The sequence below is a fragment of the Chamaea fasciata genome, unplaced genomic scaffold (genome assembly GCF_029207755.1).
Source record: "Chamaea fasciata isolate MVZ Bird 193981 ecotype frontalis unplaced genomic scaffold, bChaFas1.0.hap1 SCAF_13, whole genome shotgun sequence".
Taxonomy (NCBI): Eukaryota; Metazoa; Chordata; class Aves; order Passeriformes; family Sylviidae; genus Chamaea; species Chamaea fasciata.
In genome coordinates, this window is record NW_027094098.1 from 11433612 (window position 1) to 11454440 (window position 20829).

Genomic DNA, 20829 nt, shown 5'->3' on the forward strand with positions numbered 1-20829 from the left:
CCATTTCCAACAGAGATCATCAGCATGGGATTTATTTTCTCAGTCAAACGCTGCCCATGTTCCACTCCCAGTTATACCATTGTCAATGCACAGTAGCCATACTCATTTCAGGAACACAAACAGATGTTTAAATGGTATGACTGCCTTTGCCACAAGACATGAATGCAGGAGCAGTTCCATACACATGGGATCATCACCAACATTCACTGGAATACAAGACATGGCCTTTCTGGGAAAAGAGACCATCATGGAAAAAAAAGATTTCACCTTCCTCTAGAAAAGAGAAGTTTTCTCTAGAAAAATCTAAGCGTTCTGCACATAGACCACTGCTCTGAATGTCAAGGGTTAGGTCTGGCTTTTAAAAGAAATGGCTCAATTTATGTGGTGCAGAGCTCCAGAAATGCCTGACTCATTACCTTGGGGCTTGTCTACAAAGACATAATTTCAATAGAGCTTTACCCCTATAATTATTCTACTATATTTATGCCTCTAAAATCACTTCATTTTCAAAATAAATACTTTTATTCCATTACAATGAAGTCCAATAATTAACAAAACAGTCAGTAAAATGGGACACTCATAGGAAGGCCTACACAGTCTTAACCTTAAAAAGAGAACCTGGCATAGATCTCATTCCCTGGTGGTAATAGGAAGGTAAAAATATCTCAACAGCCTTCTTTTGCCTACCACTAAGCAGGTCTGCCATTTGTGTCTACACAGACGAGACAAAGAAATGAAAAAAAAGGCACAGCAAATCATTCACCTCAGACTGGCCACACACCTTGGTTTAACCTGAGCAATCTTCCTCTCAGTGCCACCCAGAGCATCAGAAGATTTCTGGGTAGGTAGCTGCAATCACAGCTCAAGACTGGAACAGATTCAAAGACCACATCCAACTCTTGGGAATTGTCCATGTGTTTTGCCACTACACTTGGCACGAGTCCATAGGAACACCAACGGGTTTGAAGAACATTAAGCATGGCCTGATTCCAGACAGATCTGGCAAGTCTTCTCACTCTGAAGTTTTTCTGGCTACCACAATTCATGTTTTCCATCAAGGTTTTCAGCATCCTGAAAGGTTTCCCCTGACACTTTCCAACCTTGGCAGCTCTAAAGGAAAAGCATGCCAAACCACTGCAGCTGATGCTTTTGTCAGCACTGAGCATCATCACTCAATATTGCTAATAAAACTTCTTCACAAGAATCCCCACAGAGTAATAACAAACAAGAGAGCAGAAGCCACAATGTCCATACAGTTTCATAAAGCCAAAGTTTGCAGATATGGGAGCACATTCAGGTTGTAAAATCTGGCAGATCACTTCAAAAAGCAAAGTAATGACCAATCTCTGTCTTTAGTCAAATTTCAATGAAGCTTTGGAGTCATTCCATAAAACCTTTGTGGCTTCATCCCCCAGTTGTGCAGGACTTTTCAATCAGAGATAAATTTTCTGACTGCTGAAGTACAGGATCCAAAGCAGCAGCCCAAACTCAGACCAGTGTGACAGGCAGCAAGGAGGGGAGCAGGGAGCACAGTGCTCCGGTACAGTCATTACTCACTCAATGGGTGCCAAATCCCCATCAACATATTAATGAGCAAAAAAGACCCCATCAAATTCCAGCAGGATTTGCTCTGGCTGTTCCATCAGGTTGATAAGTGAGCATTATCCCTTAAGCATTACCACCACAGCCTTCATGCAATCCTAATTCCCCACCACGCTTCATTGGAGGGTCAGAACCTCTATTTTTTACATTTTGTTTAAAAGCAGTGGCCTGTATAATGAGTATTACCAACAAAACAGCAGCCTATAAATCCCTGAGCTCTGTGTGAGCAAGTCCTCATCTCTGATAAAGCTTGGACACACTGTAAAGCAAGAGCATCACATGCAGAAATACATTAATACCACACACAGTGGACAGATGTAACAGCCCTTCAGTTGTAACATTTCAACTGCATGCTACATAAGTGACAGCTACACAGCTGAATTTCTTTACTGAAAATTAAGTACAGGTGTAATAGATCATGTCATTGTAGGCTTGGACAAAAGGACTCCCTAAAGCAATGTATTAAAACAGAACAGAGTCAACCTGGCACTGAAAAATGGTCCTAAGACAACTTGAAGAAAAAAAAAAAAAAAAAGAAACACCTTTCCAAATGACTGAATTATTTCTGATGTGGCGAGCACAAGAAAAAACACTCTATTTTAAACAGCAGAATCAACTGATTTAAAGTTAGGCACACCATAGCATTTGCAAGATCAAAATGTTTATGGGTAAGGGAACAAAAGACAATTCACATTCTTTTTAGTAGTCATTCTATTTTAGTTATTCTACACATCACATACATATCACAAAAAACATAGAACCCATTGCAAGACCTAATTTTCTGCTAATCATGCAAAGCCAGCAGATTTCCATCTTTGTGGGATGTTTCTTCCTGATGCATGTGAATAACTAAAGAAGAATCCCATTTCTAGTCATGGACATAGTTTCAGAGCTATTGAGCAAAACACCACAGTACATTGTTCTGAGGACTGAACAAAAATCTGATGTCTATACCCCAGCTGTTATAAGCCTCCTCAGAGCAGACTGTTGAGATATTTTTTACCTTCCTATTAAAAAATTTAAATAGCTTTGCCAAAACCATGAAAATCCACCCCCCTGCTAAATTTTCCCCAGGGTCCCACTCCTGCCAAACTGTACCTGCAGCAAGACAGGACAGCCAAGAAAGGGAGACCTTGCAACGGGTTTTTACTTTGTTGCCCTCATCCTGCAAATCAACCTGCACCACCAAAGATTTTCCTTTCCATGCACCACAGGACACCTCTGCCCACAGCTGCACAGCAGCAAAATGCCCCTATATGCTCCTACAGCTGTTTCCAAGGTAACAAGCACGGAGCTGTATACAAGGGAAGGAAGCAAATAGCAGCAACAAAACTCTGCTATATCGTCACTTTTTGAAGCAGGTCTGTCTTGTCCCTTTCCCCTTCCCCTCCTTTCCACCTGCCTCATGATCCAAGCAAGGGTTGGATAACTCACTTCACGTTTTGTAATCCCATTAACTCAGTCTTCCATAAGGTTTGGTTTTGATTTTTAATTTTATAAGGTATCATACTGGAGTTCTAAAGGTGAGAGTCAAATTTTCTGCTTTTACTCACGAAAAACCATCTGGGAGAGGAAGGGGAATTGTATCAACAACCTAAATTTACATGCAAACTCTGTATTCCCTCCCCCTAGAAGCAGAAAAACACCTCAGGTTAAGCAAAGGGTGTGTGCCCACAACCACTCGGTTTTACCAGTTTGGATAAAAGTATCTCCACTTCTCAGTCTGCAAATAAAGTTTATCCTTTCTAGACACACAGTTTCCACATCCACTCAGATGTGCCAAAAACACAGAGACTTTCCCACCTGCCCACATTCATCCTTGCTGCCAAAGCAGAAATTAGCCTTCACTGCTTCTGCTACTGAAAACCTTGGAGCAGCAAGAATGCAATTCAAATCCTACAGCCCTCACATAAAGGACAGCAATATGAGGGGCAGAAACTGTGATGGAAGAGGGTCTGGCATGGCTAGCTAGATATCGTCACTGCCTCAAAAGAGGATGAGTTATCAGGGAGAGAAACTGGCAGATCTGGCCACACAGCTCTGCACACACAGTGAGGGACAGAAAGCCAGACTGCATGCTTTAACCTCTTCTTTCATGTCTGAGACAACTCCACAGTAATACAGGGAGGAGCTGATCAACCCCACAGTTTTGGAGTAACAGGTCTGTTATCAATGCAGACTGGAGGAAACACATTTTCCACCAAATATTCCCATGTCATTGACATCAATTCTTTTTTCCTTGCATGAAACAGAATAAGCAGTAAGACATCCCATGTACAAGTCCCTTTGTGGCAGAGAAAACCAACACATTATATAATGAAGCATTCCTGCACACTGCCAGAAGTCACTCCCATCTTCCAGGATACAGAAATTTTAAGGCAAAACATGCCTGGAGAGACTTTCTGTGGATGGTATTTTGAAATGGCAATCATACTTCAACATATCTTGCAATTCCTTATGTGACTTACCATAGCTGACCTTTTCTACCAACTGTGATTAATGAAGCTTACAATCTATCTCTGAATGGCTGCAAATTGCAAAAGGTGCTCAGCACATTAATATTCAGTAAACAAAATATACCACTCTTCTAATAACAGTTGTGCTGAAAACCAGGACATTTCCTTTGGAAGCTTAAGGATTTTGGATCCTCAGAGGAAGTGAACAAATTGATGGGCCAGAGTACATTTGCCCTGGGGGAAAAGCTCCCCAGCTTGGGCAAAAAAAAAAACCACCCCAAATCCATCACAACTGCATAGGCATAGAGATGCCAACAAGGCAGACATAACTTGCCCTGAGTAAGAAAAACAGAAGTCAATATTTCTTCATATACTGGTTGGAGGTTGGTTTGCCAAATCAAAATTTGAACAGTGCATGTTTCTTGCAGTGTCGTTATAGAATGGTTTGGGTTGGAAGGAACCATAAAGATCATCTAGTTCCAATCCTCCTACCACAGACAGGGACACGTCATGATGCAAAACCTTCTCTTACATACCTGTTAACACTGCAGTGCTACAAAAACATTACCACGTACTTCCTCTGCTGCCCCTGCAGAGTTATATGCTGTAACACAACCATCAAAACAGTTGCCTTGTGGAAAAGGGAAAGAAGTTCCCTACAAGCTCAGCTAATCTTCCTCTACATAGCATATCAGCTCAAACCTGCAAGATTTATCCATCCAGATAAGCCATTCTGCCATTAAATGGCACCTCCCAAGACTGACTACTCTTTGAACCACCCACAGAAATAAATGCAGTGTACTCAAAGGGATGCATACCAGCCACAGACTCACTGCAGTGCTGGAACTGAAGTCAGAGGGAAGGGGGATGAGAAGGAAAGGCATTACATAGAGCCAGAGACAAGAGCCAGTAGATACATGTATGAAGTCACAAAGAAAGTAACCCAGCAAACACTAGCCCAGTACAGCTGTACAAGAAGCCCCTGCTGTGAACGTTTAATAAGGTTCCCAAAGCCACCCCACTCCAATGATGCAAAAGCATTCGTGTCAGCTGCAGCAAGGCAGCATTACAAAGCACTGCACCATAACAGGGCTGAATTCATGCCAACAGGTCTCGGTGTGTTAAGCAGGGGATTAATTCACTCTTCTACAGGAGAAGACTTTTAAGAGCTCTATCTCAGGTGGACGGAGGCTCCAAGGAGAAGCCATAGTCCTAGAGCAACCCAGCAGCAAAAATAGATGGTGTTCTCCCAAAGCAGTGGGAGCCAGGAACCAGCATCAGAAAGGCACAGCAGTTTAATGACTGTCCTAACACCTTGCAGGGGATCTAACAGCACAATTTCTCTCCGTGCTTATTAACCAGCAGGTTCAGAAAACGCCACGATTCTTGCATTACTCACACAAAATGCTGCAACAGTGCCACTTCATATATTTGTTAAGTCTGTTTACAGACTAGAACACTCTAGAGAGGTAGTCTGGGAAGGGGCACAAAGGAAAAGCCTGCCATAAGCTACTTTGCACCGAAGCAGCAGAGTTTCATAAAATACACATTCCTGCTTGTTCCTACCTATCCTGGATCAGCTCCTGCACCTGAGTCTCATGAGAGCACAGAAGAAACGCACTTCATTTCAGAGACATAAACTTTCCCCACCACTCACATCCCTGTTCACCTACAAAGGCAGGAGCCGGGGTGCAGCGTTTAAACCTCCCTTATGCTGTGCCACCTTGTGGATGTCTTCTCACGACTTTTAGGACACGCAGGTCCAGCATTTATTTAACATCACACTCTTGAGCATGTAAACAAAATAATTCACAGTCACTGTGAGCAACAGTAAGCGTCACAATAGGAATCAGATTGCCGTGACACGTCCTCTGTGCAATTTGGAAACCCTTTATTCCTCAGGTGGAGATAGTACTGGGAAAAATTACCAGCTGAAACCTGCATCACCAGGAGCTTTAGAAAGTTGGGGCTCAGATACTGCAAGCCCCTCTAAATATCCAAAAAGGACCGCGCAGCCACCTCGCGCTCAGGTTTGCCCCCACCATTTGAAGAAGAAAAGAAACCACAAAAGCAAAAACCAAGCAAGCCCAGGGATGGAAGGGAAGATTGGTTGCGGCAAAGTTTACCGGCACAAAGAGCATCCCCCCTCCAGCCCCTTCATCCGCGGAGCTCCATGCCAGCAGAGGATCGTCCCCCTCCCGGAGGGTCACACATCACCACCGCCACCCCAAAGAGTAACGGAAAAGGGGAGGCGGAGGGTAATTCCGAGCATCACCAGCTCTCCTTTCCCCCCGCCGCGCTCACCGTCCTCTTGCATCCGCTGCAGGCACAGGGCGAGGCTCTTCCTCCAGCCCGGCATCGCGGCAGGGGCAGCGCTGCCGCCCCCCGGGGCAGCGGCGTGGCTGGAGGGGCCCGGGGGGGCCGGCGGGAGCGGCGGGCGCTGCCGAGCGCGGCCGGGCTCCCCGGCGCTTTTATGGCCGGGCGGTGCATGCGGCGGCGGGGCCGGGGCCGGGCGGGGGAGCGCTGCCCGCCCCCGCCTGCGCACAGCCCCGGGCCGCCCGCCGCGCAGGTGCGCTCCCCGCGCCGCGGAGGGCGGGGAACCGCGGACTCGGGGACCGGGGGTAGAAAAATTGTGTCATTATGTATATATTGTATATTTTTCCCTCAGAGAGAGGGTCTGCGTAGACAGGATGGGCCTCGCCTGTAAACACTCGCCGGGCTCCGACCCACACCGGGTCCCAAATCTCCGGCTGACGTTGGGCAGATATATGCCCAGGAAAGATATGGAGAGCACACTGTTCCCGTTCTGCATTCGCGTTACAGCTGTAGCCTGGCGCCTCTTCCCTTCAGCGAGCGGCAGCTGCCTGGCAGCCCCACACAGGTGCGTGCATTGACGCGTGTTTATCCTGAAGGTGGGTTCTCTGGTAAATAAAGTTGCACAGCAGCCAAGCTGATCTACTTCATTTTCTTCTATATCACTTGCAAGCAGTTGAAGTGTACGGGGAAGACTTAAAAGCATCTTTTCAATTTCTTAATAGCCCAGAGGTTTCAGCACTTTTACATGGACACAAAGGAGATGCTTATTGCATATGCCAGGGCATCCGTGTTTTTTAATTTCCTGGGGGCAACATATCTCTGCAATCACTAGCGGCTTTTTTTGTTCTTCATGAGGCCTTTTCTTTTATTAGCTATCTGGTAGGTCTCATTCTTCATCTCTGCCTCCCTTTGTGAGAGTTATTATGTGCAACATCTGCTATAATCTAAAATATTAGGGACCAAGCTCTCCTTGGGATAGCATGAGCTAATTCTAGTTTCAAAGGCTGGTGTTTCACACCACTCAGGTGGAACAGGGCAGCTATAATAGCAAGAGAATATATCCATCTCGATCCATCCATATGAACCTTGACTTTTCAGTTCAGCCCTTCTGTCCCTACCTGCATGAAAAGCGGTTGTTGTAGGACAGCTTAGCATCCTGCCAAGGGGCAGCAGCTTCACCCTCTGTGCTCTGCTCACATCTGAGAAGCATTTGCCATTTAGGGAGCTGCCAGCCAAGTGTGGCACGGCATATGCCAAGCTGGGCAGCAGGAATCTGGAAACCTTTTCAGTGTCTGGTGGAAATGGAAGTGGCTCAACACAAAGGTACTTGGGAATCTTCTTGAAACAACCTCCTAAAGCTCTGAGCACACCAAATGAGAAAAACAGTTTCTGCAGGAAGGAGCAAAAGCAGAAACCCATGCCTTAAAGGCAGTCTGGGGGATGAGAATCCTAACAGAGGTACTTGAGTTAAAGGTCTACAGTTAAATTAGCTTCTCCTCCTGCCCCCCAAGTTCTTGAAGACCAATGTGGGAGCTGGGCTGCAGAGGGTCTTTTGAAGTTACTATTGTAGCATGCTTTCCCTATGAGTTAAGCTGGGATAGTCATAAATTCATGAGAACAGACAACCCTCTTCATTTGAGCATAAGAGTTTGCAACACTGCAGAGGCAGACAGCAGTATGCAATGCCCTAGGACTGCATGAGAGGTTCCCATCCCAGCAGAGAGCAGCACTGTAAGGCTGATTCCCTTCCATGTTTCTAACCACAGTTACCCATCAGTTTAAAGGACAGTGATGGGAGTGATGGCACCTGAAGGCTTATTCCAGCCAGCTGGAGCAATCACTTCTAAGAGATTTTTCTGAGGAATATTGGCAGCAGGAGCACAGATATAGCTCAGACCTGCTATACCCCACTAGCAGCACAGAAAATACCACAGACATAAAAATATATTTATGCCCACATTTACCTTCAGACTAGAAACATAAGCAGGGTTTGACTCCCCACCCAGCTACAACTTCTTAAAAAGCTCCTTTCCTTGTGTAAATACAGCACATTTGCAGTTTGTTCCCTGGAGGAAAACAGAACACCACCACCCCTTCCCTGCAATTTCTTTGTACTTTTGGGAGTCATGACAAAACACAACTCCACAGCAGGATTGGATCAGGGCACATCACGCTAATTTATAGAAAGTTTGTGATATGCCCCAAATATTCTGATAGCACAACTCAGAAGCTTTTTCAAGAAGGACTAATCTAAAGCCAGGATGCATCCTGGGGAAAGAGAATGATGCTTCCTCAATAGTTAAAATGCAGCACACGGAGACAAATGCTGTTGAGTTATATGACTAACTCAACCACCCACACAGGCAAATCACCTGCCCTTTCTCTGCCTTGATTTCCTCAGCTGTATTTTATAATTGCATGATGATATCCAGATTCTGGGAATTTGAAAAGGAGTTCCAGAGAAGTGCTGGTTATTGATCTAATGCGTTCAGGAAAAGTAATGAGAATCTGAAACAAACATGATAGAGGAAGGGGCTCTTAAAGTAAGATTAAATTGACATTTTTTGTATCTAAAAGCTCATCTGGTTTTGCCATTTACACTGGTAGTTCTCACAAAAGACTCTTTCCCTGAAGTGTCTTTAGACGGTCATGGCTACAACAGTACTGCTTTTTAAAGGACACTGCTACCACAGAAATAAATAAACATGAAAATAGCAAACATGTTACTTGATGAAAAAGCAGCTCAGAGGTCTTAAGAATTGAATCTGACATATCCATTATTGTAGAAAGAGCCAAAGGTAGTGGGGTGAGATTTTCTCAAGCACTAACTTCAGTACTTGCATGGGTTAGAGAAAATGAAACATACCTAGAAGTACCAGTAGGGAATTCATAAGCAGAATCAATGTAAAACAGATGCTATGGTACTTCTTTGGAGGGAAGTCTTGGAGGGATATTTCAAGCAGCAGGAAGCCCATAGAAAACTTCAGAAGTGAATAGTCATGTCGCTGAGCAATGTCTAATCTGTCTGTATAACTGAAATGTCCAGCTGCAGGATTTTAGGCACCACTGTGACATGGATACTGCCACAACCTTAGGAGGCACTGCTCTCCTCCCCCATCCTGCAGAAATGGTTGTCAAGCCAAATTTGTGAGGCAGAGATTCCCCTTTGGCCACATGCCCCAGGATAAGATGACCTGGTTTGATCAACAGAGGACTTCACTGTGCCCTGAGCACTGCCTGTTTCAGCAGCTGGTGGTCCTTACCCCACTGAGGAACACAGAGTACTATAGAGCAAGACTAAAGTCCAAGCTGCTCCTAAGCTGGGCAAAAGGAAAGGTCTCTGTCCAGCAGTGTGTGCAGCCTAAATGGGCAGCATGGCTCAGTACAAAAACCAAATTTTCCTTGCATGTGTATTGGGGTATCTCTCTAGGGCTGGAGGAATGATGGAGGGGTCTTGAATTATGGGGTTTGCTCTTAATGGGTTATAGAGATCATGGTTTCTATGGTCCTGGGTAGCTTCAAACCCTGCCTCTCCCTCAGCAGTCTTTAGTGGTACATGAGAGGGGACAGTTGGCTCCACTATGCTTTAAATACAACTATAGCTGTAAGAAAAAAAAAAATGAGAGCATCAAGTTTTCCAGTCTCAAAAGCTGGCTACTGAGCAATGGTTCAGGCCTGTCACAAACCTTCAAACAAGGATTTACAAATGGGATGGATCTCACCTCTCCTGCACACTGCATGCACATGGTGGATGATAGACAGTGATGCCATTTGTGTGGCGGGAGGAGGCTGCCAGATAAAAGTCCCATTTTCCTGCAGGGGTTAAGGGAGAATGTCCAGGACTTTTGTCCATTTTTTTCCATTTTGTCCTTGAACTCTTTACCTCTAGACAGCTCCAGCTCAAACTCTCCTGTCATGTGTTCCCTCAGTCTGAGGGTGACTCATTTCATCATCTCACAATGAAAGTAAGCTGGCTTCCTGCAGCAAGGAAAGTCAGTGAAATGAGTCAATCTTCACTTTCAGCCCCAAACCAAGTGAGTTAAGAGCTCCTCTCTTGCAATTTTTGAATCCATGAGGATCTGGCACTTGGGAGACTCTTAGGAGTGGTGTTCCCTCCGCCCACCATTCCCAGCAGCTTGAGTGAAGATGCACCACTAATGAGGTGGCACCCTCAAGGCTGCATTATTGCAACAGTGATCTGGAGGCATCATGATACCCTCTGGGGAAACAGAGAGGACTGTGGGCTCCTTCCCCTTCATATTGACCTGGTGCTACTGCCAGGCAGCATTCAATAGTTAAGATCAAGATAGAAATTACTTTGACCTATGTAATCCTACACAAAGGAAATCTATTTAGGTGTCTAGAATAATCTTTTCCTTCCTCACTCCCACTCCTAGACTTAATTGAGTAAAAGATAAATTTTCTTTCTCTACCAAGGCTGGACTATTTTGCTGAGTGTTGTAGCAGTGCACTCTGTATCCTTACAGCTGTACACAGAGAAGGCAGGGACTACAGGAAATTTGTTTCCATCCCACCATGATATGTAAATAGCACATGGCTGCATCAATGCAGAACCAGTCTCTACTTTCACCTCTCAGGCACATGGAAGGGTAGTGGGGATACAGAGCATCAATCTCTGTCATAACACAGCATCATGATAGGTTTGTCTCACTGGCTGCTACACTCACTTTTATACCCATACACAGCAGTGAGATCATGGAATTTAATAACGATCCTGTCATGGTAGAAGGTTAAAGGCAATTTTTAAATGGATTCTCTTCACTTTGCTACCACCAGAGATTGATTAATAGCAACTTTACTTACTAATCCAACTTGGTTCTGGTTTTGCCTCAAATTCAGGCAGTGCAAGCAGTTTTCTTGTTTTGTTCCCCGCTTCTTGTCAGGCACTTCATACTATGGATTTCCACAGGAGTGTTCATGTCCAACTAGGCTGCGAAGGCTGGAAGCAATCTGTCATTTTGCCTCTTCTGGGTGATGCTCATTGCTCTGACTGGCTGAATACCTTTTAGACAGATGTCTTTGGATTTCACTGACACAAGTATACACCCCATTTATGGCCTCCATGAGGATATGGTCACCTTCGTGCTCCGTTTGTGCTGGAAGGGAGCAGAAGTGTTCCTTATTTCTGTCCCAAGGCATACTTGGAGTCAGCTCAGGAACTGGTTCTTCACCTCCTCCCTTGGAAATCACAGCATAAGCACAAAGGGGCTCAGACCCACCCCTCACCTCCTTCCAAAGTCATCTTCCTTCTACAGGAACCCTACAAAGTACATGTGCAACAATCTCTGAGTGCTGAAGCAGTGAGGCTGCCTGTGGCAAGCCAATTCAGGGGTTTCCCTACTTGGTTCTCCACTTCCTGCAGCACCACTGCCAGCAGATCTCTTCTCCTGGGCACAAGTCCTGTGTTTGCTGACCTGACTGCTGGGCTGATACTAGTGCTGAAGCTTTGGTTTTGCTTCCCTTGAGGGTACTCAACTTATAGATGCTGTTTAGAGCAAGTCACAGACACCAGTCGCTTTTTCTGCCAACAAGAAGACATTGGCTGCCCACCTTGTTCCCAAACCTAATGTTGTCACTTACTGCCAATGCCCCACCAGAGAGATTATCCCCATTTACCTACCAGTGACCCAGCAACTCACAATAGGGTGCTGGGAGGACTACAGTGTAGCAAGACAGAGAAGCTTTGCATCTTCCTCACTTCATGCCCCAAACCATCAATGCTGAAGCAAGACTCCTAGTCTGTGCCCCTTCCCCTGCTAACAGCAGGATTTAGGGCCCTGCAGTGCCCCCAGCTCAATTGCAGCTTCTGCTTATTGATTTCCAGGCTACTGAAACATGTAAGAAAGTCAATATCCAAGGTGGCCATGCATGTTACATGTTACTCTGCGTACTACCCTCCACATCGAAGCAGACAGCAGGGGCTGAGGCATTAGCAGCCGATACTGCTTAATACTGTTAACAACAGTGCAACATAATAGACAATACTTTTGGTCCCATCCTGTGGGCAAGTCCCCTCAATTCAGCCAGTAGACAGCTTTGTCTGGGTTACTGTGAAGCTGCTGTGTGATCTGGAGTGTTACTTTGGAAGACAGCAGAATTTAAAAACAAGATTGAACTCGGTCACAGCAATGAAGAGCCATTTTCTAACTTTGACTGAAGATGGAGTTGCTGGAAACATGTTCTTTCTCTTTCAAAACTGCTTTCAGGATACCTCCCTTCCCTTTATCATATTAGTTTTTCCCCTGCACACACCACCATGTTTTGCCTTAGATACACACACAGACAGCATCACTAATAAAATGCCACCATTTGCACCATATCCATGCATTTAGCTTCATAAAGTCATATAACCCTCTCATGCAAGAACTGTGCTTACCACCATTTACCCCGGCAGAAATCTCCACACCATCCCACTGCTACTTGGAGGTTTTCATTCCAGGCATCCACTTAGCAGCAAGATTTGCCTCTGGCTATGCAAGGTTTCATCTCTGCTGCTCATTGCAGAGGTGCCCCAGGGAAATTTTACAGATCACTTAAGTGAAAGAGCTATCAGGTATAGATAGGATAGGTGGCTCTGCACCACCCACTAGAATGCCAGGTACCAGACAGCCTGGGAAGGTTTCCCATTAGGACATGCTCTACATTTTGCTTTGTTTTCCTGATTGACAAATTGTTCTTCATGGGAAAGGATTTTTAAGTTGTTCCTGCACTCACAAATTGCATTTTTCTTGGTTACCCAGCTGTGCAAGTAAAAAAAGTTGATCACCAGGGATTTGTCATTTCTTCCAGGAATAGCTCAGTTTCTTTTAACGACCATGAAAGAAATACACAATGGAAGTACTTCTGTGCCTTCTATTAACATGACTGCAGTATCTGCCATGCCCAGAAGCCCATTCAGAGCTACAGTGGAAGGGAAGTCAAAGCCAATCCCAGCTGCTCTGGACAGTCAGACTCAGGGTAGCAGCTGGCAGGTTTGACCCCCAATAGTTTGGCCCTCCTGATCCAACAGTATCCAGAATCCTATGAACCAGAAGTTGTGAAAAATGAATTTGTGAGGTGAGTTTCTGTTGTGCATCATTGGCAGATGGCTCAGGACATAAAGAAAGGCTTGGACCCAGCCTTCACTCATGCCACAGTCTCAGGCTCCCTCCTTAACCAGAGTCGGCATTAAGCACTAATCTATTCCTCCAAAACCCACTGCACTTGGGGTGGGTGAAACACTATCCATCCATCTCTCAGTAAAGCACATGATCATTTGGATCTCATGAAAACTAACTTCAATATCGCCATTAGAAAAAATCAGGTGGCTTTCTTTTTTCTGGTTGATGAACAGAAGCAGTTCAAGCAAAGAGCGGGGTGCAGAAAGGAACATTACATCTCTGTCAACATATGTTAAAAGTCATTACTATGACTGTCTTGCCTCTCGCCCCTCTCATTGTGACCCAGCTCCAGCTGTCAGTAGCACATTAATGACTGCAGTCTATTTCAGAGAGGAGGCAAGACAGTTGCAAATCATTGATATTGACTGCTGGTCTTAATGGAAACCCTCTGTAATTTTGCATGTACATTCAAAAGGGATAGAAAAATACAATAAATGCCATTTCAGTGTTCTTATCTCTCCCAAATCAACTGGCAAGGAAACGAGCACTGTGGGCAAGAGTTAAAAAAATGTAAAGCCCCCTTCACTTCCTTGCAGTGTGGGCTCCCTCCTCCAGTGCTTCATAAAATACTGGAATTCACATTTTGTATGGCTCCTTGGTATAGCTGAGGAGTTGCTTGGTGCTCATCAAGGCCTTAATAAAGAAATCATTGGACTTTTGCCTGATGTAGTTATTCATTTTGAAGTATTATTCTAGTTCTCATTCCACATGTCTATATTTGACTAATAGCAGCAGTGCCACACACACTTTCAATTTAAGCTCTCTCTATGCACAGAGACTCAATATTTCTTTTCTCAATTATTGCTAAAATAATATCTACAATCACTCTAAGCTTTTGTGATACAATAGCAACACTTTGGTGCCTTCTGGGCTTCTATTTTAAGTAACATTTGTATGGGAAGGCCTGTATGAGGAGTAGCCTTTGTATTAGGGGGTAAAGGCCCGTTCAACAACAGGACAGGAATCGGTCAAGCAAAAGGAACATGGATTTCCTCAGGATGTGTGTTTTGGTGTCCCTGGAAAGCTAACTGCCCTTTTGGAGAACTCCTTATTTAATCTTTAACCTCAGCCCTTGTGAAGCCATTGTCAGCTGGGAGATTGAAAGGATGGCTGCCATTTCATGCCACTTAACATACAAGCACTTGTCCAACTTTTATTGTAGAGAGCTGGCCAAAGTAGAACCCAAAACCTGAGTCCCACTAACTCTCACCGAATTTGAACTGGCAGCTGGAAATCTGGAGCCAGCTCTTCTTGCAGTTCTGGGCTCTCCACTTCTCTTATTTCTCACCTAACTTTACATGTAGGAGAGGAGTGGGGAGAAGAAACCAATTTACCCCCCCAGTGCTGGCGAGATGACAGCGAGGTGCAGGGGAGACATTTATGCCGGGTCACCTCTGCCAGGCGCTCACCGTCTCGCTGAGACGGGAATTACACAGCTGCAAAAACAGTCTCGCAGTGCCATCTACCGCCCTGAGGTCCCGCTAGCGAGGGTGACACCTCGGGGACATTGCTGCAGAGGGGAGCCGGGAGAGAACCATCCACAACTACTCCTTTCTTCCTTAGACGCTGCTCTCTCTTTTCCTGGGATAATTACCTTAAACAGCCTTTCGAGCCTCTCCTCAAACGCGGACAGTGCTCAACTACTTTGTTCAGAAAGGCAACGTATGTCTTCCACTGCATGTTTTTGTAATAAATGACAGGATGATGGATAGTGAAAGAACACTTCACTGCAGCTAAATCTCACTGTAGAAAAAATAAAGAGGAATCCAAACTAGAGTGGACGAAGGCTTTGAGCTACAGTGAAGGAAAAAAAAAATCCCTTAGTTCTAAAACATCTAACATCAGCTTTTCACTACCAGAGTATCAGAGAAGAATTATATATACAAGATAGTTTTGTTCTCTTAATAAATTAATCATAGCTGCCACTTAGCCATCTATGCAGGCAGATGGTAGATAACTGCTAGGTAATCAATGCCCATATGGTAGAGAAACCCCATCCCCAATTATGCTGATTTAAATCTTTTTGGTGCATCAAGGTAAAAATGATCCCGTGCCAGAGATGCGTCCTGCCCATGTACACAGATTTGATCCTTGCAATGCATCAGGAGATCACATGTACAGCAGTAATTTGCTCTATTATGCCAGCCCATTTTCTGCTCAGTGTCAAGAACCAGACCCTCCATAAACAGTAAATGTGCAGAAGTGATGGGTTCATGTCTACATCTCGAAGTGCAATTCAAAGATCATTCATAACCACAGAACAGATATATGTATACATTTATTCATTTATTTATTTATTTATTCTTAAAACAGTCACATCCTTTGCATTTCTTGCATTTCTAGCCTGAGAAGACAAAGGAAAGATCTCAGGCTAGAGATTTCTCTTGGTCTAAGGGGAAAAAACATGCTGCTTTGTACTGAACTGAAATCCCACCCAGTTCAGATTTTAATGGCACCATTCAATATACATTAAAAAGGCAACAATTGCAATTCAACATTATTGTGCAAAGACTAGTAAACATAAATTATTCCCCCTCCTCCACAGTAGCCTAGTAATGTGCTATAGGACCCAGATTTCTGCCACCATGTCAGAAAATCTGAATCTGCTGCCATGAGCCTGCTGGTTTAAAATAATTCAGCTCAAACAGCAGGACATAAACAGAGGCATTTTACAAGAAGTGATATAAATATGACTTACATCATCATTGTGACACTAAATAAACATAAATAACAGGGTTTAAACTCACAGCTACAACGTAGCCTCTTTGGAAAGTTACAGCTACAAGGAGCGTGTGTCTCTATACCTGACACAATCAATAGTCCAGTGTTTTCTTTAAAAAGAGAAACAGACCATAAAGTAGGTACATGAGCTTTAGAGTTCCCAAATGTTATGCTCTAGTAGATGCTTTTAATAGACAACTTTACCGCCATAAAAGCTCTGTTAGTCGAGGTTCAGATTAAAGACAGAGCTGTAAGCAAAGCAGGTGTGCATTCACTAGCAGCATCTAGACCAGCACTTCGGAAGGGGAACAGATTTCAAGCTGAAAATGTGCTTTGCTGTCTAGCAAAAGCTACTCTGTGGATTTGTTTCTTTTAAATAAAAAGTCACAACTTTTGGGATGGATCCTGCAGCTTTAACAATATTAATGAACAGAAAATGGAGCATTGAACTCAACCCCTTCCCGTGGGCATCCCTTTGATTATAATCTCCCCTTTGCTGTCATAGTCCCCTCTTGCCTTACCTCTGTCCTGCATTCTCCGCAGACAAAAAACAAGGCACTTCCTCCAGCCTGGCATCCCAGACCTAGAGACAAAGAAATACAAGTCTGTAGTGTCTCGAAGGACTTTGCAGATGTGCAGCTGGAATACAAAACCCAGCTTCTTTATAGGGCTACACCTTGACAAAGAGGCAAGTCCATCTGTGCTTGCAAAGACAGGAAAACTCTGCTGCATGCAAAAGCCTGACTGTGAACCATCCAGGCTGCATTTTGCTGCAGGCATGGAGCAACTTCACATGTCCACAGCGGAGGAAGCAGATGGTGAAAGAAGGGTGGACAGATGAATGGGTAAATCACAAGGAGTTGAGCAATTCCTTAAAGGGCATGTTTGTCTTTTATGCCAACCACACAGAAACCACAGACAACACATGCAGTCCAATGAATTAGAATTCCTGTTCAGGGGATGAAAATATCCACAGCCCACCCACCAATGAAATTGATAAGCCCATTTCCTTTGGAAATTTCCTTTTTATATCTCCAGTGTAAAAAATATATCTATTGGTATCTCTTAGTACAGGAAAACAGTGAAAAACCTATTCTTCTTTTGAACTCATGCTCAATTTGTGTCCATCAGACTTAAGAACATGCTCACATTCCCCAAAGGAGGAAGGGTCACTTATGCCCATTTGCAGCAAATCTTGCTAAAATGCATACTAAAAAATCCTGGCTAGCAATAGTATTTTTCAAAGCTAATTCTGGTTGCAGTAACTATGTCACTCCTACAGATTCTGTTGCAAGATGACATTAAGCCTATCTCTGACTGAAGTTGTTGGATGCTCTTAGGAAATCCCTACTTTCAGGCTGTATTTGAGAGGAATTACAATTTCTGTACAACTAGCACATAACAACATTCCCTCTCTCATAACATATATGAAGAGAGAAGAGAGGACAGTACTGTAGACACAAGACATGATTTCAAGTGCATTACAAAACTGAACATAAAATACAGATTCCCACAGAACAGGACAAGGCTCCTTTAGATCTCCATTCAATTTAGCAATTTAGCATTAAGTTATCATCTGTTTTTTGGTTGTTTTGTTGGGGTTTTTTTACTAATTTTTAGTTTGCAAGCAAAACTAAGAACAAAAGCAATCTGGCATTGCAGCTGGTGACCCAAGAGGCAAAAAACCAAAGCCATACACATGCCAGTTACACACTTACTATGTATCTCTTCTGGTTTTGAGTTTCTGCCTAGGACCATGCAAAAGAGCTCAAATATTTATCAAACAGTCACCTTTGGGATTTTTTTTTCTCCTAGTCTGCATGCCTGCCAATTACCTACCCAAATGATTCTAACTTTCAGTCTTCCTGAAAAAAAATCCAGTGTCCATCTAGACTTTCTACCAAAGGGCTTTTGGTTTCTTCTTTTGCTTGTTTGTTTTGCTGCAGCAATTGCACATTTCTGAGAATATAATATAAAAATACAAAAGTCTAGAGTCCACCTCAGGTCTCCTTAGGAAAATATAGAGAAGTAAAAAATTATATGCTAGGATTTGATTTTGGGGAGAGATGTAATCTTTTCTAGGAAGGAGAGAAACACTTCTGGACTCTGATGCTGCAAGAATTAGTTTGCAAACAGTTTCGTTTGTTCCACAGTAATTTTCAGCCTCACATACACTAAGACACACAAATTCCACAAATACTCCAGCTAAGCAAGATTATGGAAACTATGGAAAGCAAAAAAAAAAAACCAAAACAACCTTGCTCTATTTTAAAAACTACTTTTGTTGACATAACACGAATTCTTTCATACGATAACTTCTGAGATTAAGAGACTGAAAAAAAATTTAAAAGCAAACCAGAAGGAATTTCTGCATCCCTCAGAAAAACACGGATGAGTTTTCTTATGTTGAGTGGCTCTGAAAGTGTATGAGGACACAGTGCCCTAGCACTAGGGCTTATCTCACAAAATGTCCAGCTGTTATTTATTCACAGTTTTATTTCATCTTAAAGCCGAGATGTAGAAATAAGATAGAATATCAAGGTAGGATGAAACCTTAGTGTCTGAGATAAGAGAATCAGTCTCTGAAGAACAAAACCTCCAAACATCAATATTAATTGGTCTGAGGCTCCTGCAAGTTTTGGTAGGGGGCGTGGGAGAAATCCACACCAAAGCTTTGCAACTGATTAATTTCAAGTTTGTGCAGCACCTCTCACCAATTTTATGAGACAGTGAAACACCACTGTTTTGTAAAAAATCCCCTTAGAACAATCCACTGTGATCCCCAACCTTCCTCAAAAATAATAAGTAAGTTTTTTGTGTTGATGCAGCTTTGTGGAAACAAACACAATTAGACCTCATGCTAAAATGTACAGCATATCAACTGGAAGTGCTGAATCAATTCTTCCCCAGGAATTCAGGGCTATCAGCAGTCTGAGATCTGATGTGGTAACTTATACAGCTTTCACAAATCCCTGATAAAAAATAAGCACTGCACAGCCACACTGAGCTTCTACTGAACACTGAAACAGACTCCTCCCCTTCCCCACCTCATTTCTTTACATTAAGCTGATTTTACTTCACAAATTAAAGTGTACTTATACCTCTCTCACTGGCATTTTATAAATTCCTGTGGGCTGGATTAAAAACATGTACAGAGTAGCCCTTCACAGGTTAGAGTCGGCATGGAGCCTCTCTGAGGGAACCATATGTGTGAAATCTTGTCAGTTCTTAAGCTGTAAATCCCAGAGCACTGAACCGACACTCGGCACTCGGTGATCCCAAAGCCATCTGTCTGGGTGTGCTCCCAGTGCCGAATCCCAAGCCTGGGGGAGCCTGGCAGCAGAGCAATCCCACGGCTCTGGCAGCAGCAGTGCTCCCCTCTGTCCTGGCCCATGTTGTTCCCTGCCTGCTGATGCTACATGAGAGAGAACGTGAGCTGAAGGTTATCTTGTCCCTCGGTTCTGTACAGCATCAGCGACTGACTCATTCCCATTCCAAGCCTCTGCTACCCACAGAACAATCCACTAGCTTCTTGCAAGAACACAGGTGCCAGCTCTGTAATCCCCACAGCAGCACGAGCCAGCTTGGAATTTCTAGGATTAATTCCTTTTTCCTCATCCTGTGGTGTAACTGGGTTACACAGATTTTCCTTACAAACTTGGTGATGAATCTCCCCCTCAACCAGAAAGGATCATTTTAAGAACCATCGCTGGCCTGAGTTTGGGCTGGTTTTCCTTCTCAGTGTTGCTGCCAGGTGAGGTTTGAACAGGCAACAATAAATGATTTGCTGAAGTGTGATTTAATTAGAACAGCACAGATGTTTTCACTAATTCGTCCTATTTTTCAATAATGCACGTTTCTCTTCTTCCACTGCAGATTAAAATATTTTATGGCTCTAATATGACCTGCCCTTCTCTGTATCTGATGTCTCTCACCAATTCTCCTTTTAAATAGCCAAAAGCAGGACAGCTTCACTAGGGCCAGAAATTTCTCTTTCTCAATTGCACACTTCACACTCCTTGGATTACAGGTGCAGCTTTCTTAGCAACTGATGATCTCTGTCAGCTTTGCAATTCTGTGTCCATAAATTATTAAACACGGGCCTGACCCAGCTTGCCAAACACAAGAGCAATACATTTCAAAACTCAGAACTGTATCTGGTGCTTCTATCAGCTGTCACACTGCCAAGCAACAACATCAGAGCACCTTCTACTTTTGCCACTTAATTAAATACAAGTGAAAGGCAGCTTCTTCTTGCAACCACAGATAACTATGATCTTCAGTATTTCATTTAAAACCTATCAGATAGTCCTTTTTCTTCATGGGGATGAAAAATGATATAAAGACTTACCCAGTGAAATTAAAACTCTGAATCTCACTCCCCAAGAGCGCCTGTGCTCCTCTCTGAGGTTACAGAGCTGGATCCATCACACGTAGGTGGGTTTGTACTTGGCTGTTATGTTCAGGTCTCATCTCTGTAGCACTCACGTATCGACTAAGGCAGGAAAGAGAGTTTTAGTTTGGGTTGGTGGGTTTGGGTTTAGTTTTTTCCT